Source organism: Ictidomys tridecemlineatus, unplaced genomic scaffold, assembly GCF_052094955.1.
Source record: "Ictidomys tridecemlineatus isolate mIctTri1 unplaced genomic scaffold, mIctTri1.hap1 Scaffold_5347, whole genome shotgun sequence".
Lineage (NCBI taxonomy): Eukaryota > Metazoa > Chordata > Mammalia > Rodentia > Sciuridae > Ictidomys > Ictidomys tridecemlineatus.
The window spans coordinates 1,241-3,804 of record NW_027523532.1 but is presented as its reverse complement, the minus strand read 5'-3'; the positions used below and the strand labels follow the sequence as shown (position 1 = coordinate 3,804).

Here is a 2,564-nt window from a genome sequence, read left to right as displayed (position 1 = left end):
GTCCAGCTATGTGGGCAGTGGGTGAACTGTTGCCGGCGGGCCTGCAATTTCCAGCTGCCCAGTCTCCAGGGCCTTGCCTCTAGCCTCCTGGTTTCTCCTGCTAGCCTTCTGTAGCCGCAGGGCAGGCCACACGAATCAGTGGGCATGGATCTCCGGGGTCCCACAGTTGGCGATTGGGATCCCAGGCACTCTGTCCTTTGGATTTTTCCTGCTAGCCCCTCCCCCAGCTCTAGCTAGACAGGTTTCCTTTTGGCTGCAGATGGGTAGGGGGGGTTGCAGGTCAGGTGCCTCTAGTTCCCCCCTAGTCTTTATGCAGGCTCACTCTGATTCTAAAAATATGGAACGCTTCACGAATTTGCGTGTCATCCTTGCGCAGGGGCCATGCTAATCTTCTCTGTATCGTTCCAATTTTAGTATATGTGCTGCCGAAGTGAGCACGTAAATTAAGTTCTTGATTGAGCAGTTCAAAGTGGAGGAGTCTGTCAATATGTCCATTTTCTCCCAAAGTAAATTAAGTCCTTGATTGAGGATACTTATTGAGTTATATTGATTGATGTATCAGTTTATACAGTTTACTGTGATAGCTATCATAGAAGTTGTAGTTTGGTTTTATCTTAGTCTTCACCGGCACTGGGATGGAGATGGGAATTCTGGCCATGGTGCTAAAGAGACATTATCTTGAACAGAATTATTAAATATAATGAAAAGGAAAGGTGAAAGTAAACAAACAGATCTGTTAACCACCTTTAAAAGCAAAATTTATAATAGCTGTTTACCTAATTTAAATTAAACCATATAAGTCATGTGATTTTTTTTTTTTGGACTGAAACAAAGTTTTATTTTGTGAGAGGCCGTGTGCGTCCCCCTAACAAGCCCGTCCACACACACGTGTGTCCCTACCGGTCACGGGGGGCTCTACATCCCCTGGAACACCCTCCTACCATCCTTCCCCAACCAATAGGAACTCTCCGGGAGTCTTGTAACTTGAGTCCCCAAATGGGCCTAGGTGAACAGTAGGAGCCCAATTTCCATATGAATGTAATACTTTTGCAGTGGCTCCTAGCAGGGGTGCAGAAAGACTCTTGTAGAGAGGAGGTTGGTGACTGGGGTGTAGAAGTAGTGTTGCAGAGAGTAGGGGTTGGAGATTGCGGTGCAGAAGACTGAGGTGAAGAAGGACTGTTGGAGACAACAGAGTTTGGAGACAGGGGTGCAGAAGGACAGTTGCAGAGAGCAGAGGTTGGAGACTCAGGTGCAGAAGGATTGTTACAGAGAGCAGAGGTTAAAGACTGGGGTGCAGAAGGACTGTTGCAGAATGCAGAGTTTGGAGACTGGGGTGCAGAAAAACTGTAGCAGAGTACGGAGTTTGGAGACTGCACTGCAGAAGGACCATTGCTGAGAGCAGCGGTTTTAGACTGACGTGAAGAAGGATTGTTACAGAGAGCAGCGGTTGGAGACTGAGGTGCTGAAGAACTGTTACAGACAGCAGAGGTTGGAGACTGGGGTGCAGATGGATCTTTCAGAGAGTAGAGATTGGAGACTGGGGTGCAGAAGGACTTTTATAGAAAGCAGAGTTTGGAGACTTGGGTGCAAAATGACCGTTGCAGAGAGCAGAGGTTGAAGCTGAGGTGCAGAAGGACTGTTGCACAGAGCAGAGGTTGGAGACGAGGTTCAGAAGGACTCTCACATAGAGCAGAGTTTGGAGACTGGGGTGCAGAAGAACTGATATAGAAAGCAGAGTTTGGAGACTGCGGTGCAGAAGGACCCTTACAGAGAGCAGAGGTTGGAGACTTTGGTACAGAAGAACTCTTAGAGAGTGAAGAGGTTTCACACAGGGGTGCAGAAGGACTATTGCAGACCACAGAGGTTGGAGACTGATGTGTAGAAAGACCATTGCAGAGAGCAGAGGTTGAAGACTCATGAGCAGATGCATTGTTACAGAGAGCAGAGTTTGGAGCCTGGGGTACAGAAGGACTGTTTCAAAGAGCAGAGGTTGGAAACTGGGTGCAGAAGAATCTTACAGAGAGCAGAGTTTGGAGACTGGGGTCAGAAGACCTGTTGCAGAGTGCAGACGTTGGAGACTGGGGTGTAGAAGGATCGTTGCAGAGAGAATAGTTTGGATACTGTGGTGCTGAAGGCCTGTTACATAGAGCTGAGTTTGTAGACTGGTGTGCATGAGGCATGTTACAGAGAGCAGAGTTTGGAGACTGGGGAGCAGGTTGACTGTTACCGAGAGAAGAGTATGGATACTGGGTTTCAGAAGGATCTTTTATTGAGCTGAGTTTGGAGACTGAGGTGAAGTAGGACTGTTGAGAGTGCAGATGTTAAAGACTGGGTTGCAGAAGGACGGTTGCAGTGAGGAGATGTTGAAGGCTTGAGTGCAGAAGGACTCTTACAGAGAGCAGAGGTTGGAGACAGGGGTGAAGAAGAATCTAACAGAGAGCAGAGGTTGGAGACTGAGGTGCAGAAGGACAGTTACAGAGAGTAGAGTTTAGAGACAGTGGTGTAGAAGGACTGTTGCAGAGAGCAGATGTTGGAGACTGGGGTGTAAAAGGACTGTTTCAGCG

At 48.0% G+C, this 2,564-nt stretch overlaps 1 non-coding gene across 1 annotated transcript; it reads right to left on the bottom strand.

Moving 5' to 3' along the window:
* Positions 1-331: 331 nt before the first annotated feature.
* LOC144373951 (U6 spliceosomal RNA) lies at positions 332-438 on the bottom strand. The gene has a single exon (XR_013433500.1). It is a non-coding gene; the product is annotated as a U6 spliceosomal RNA (small nuclear RNA).
* Between the last annotated feature and the right edge of the window lie 2,126 nt (positions 439-2,564).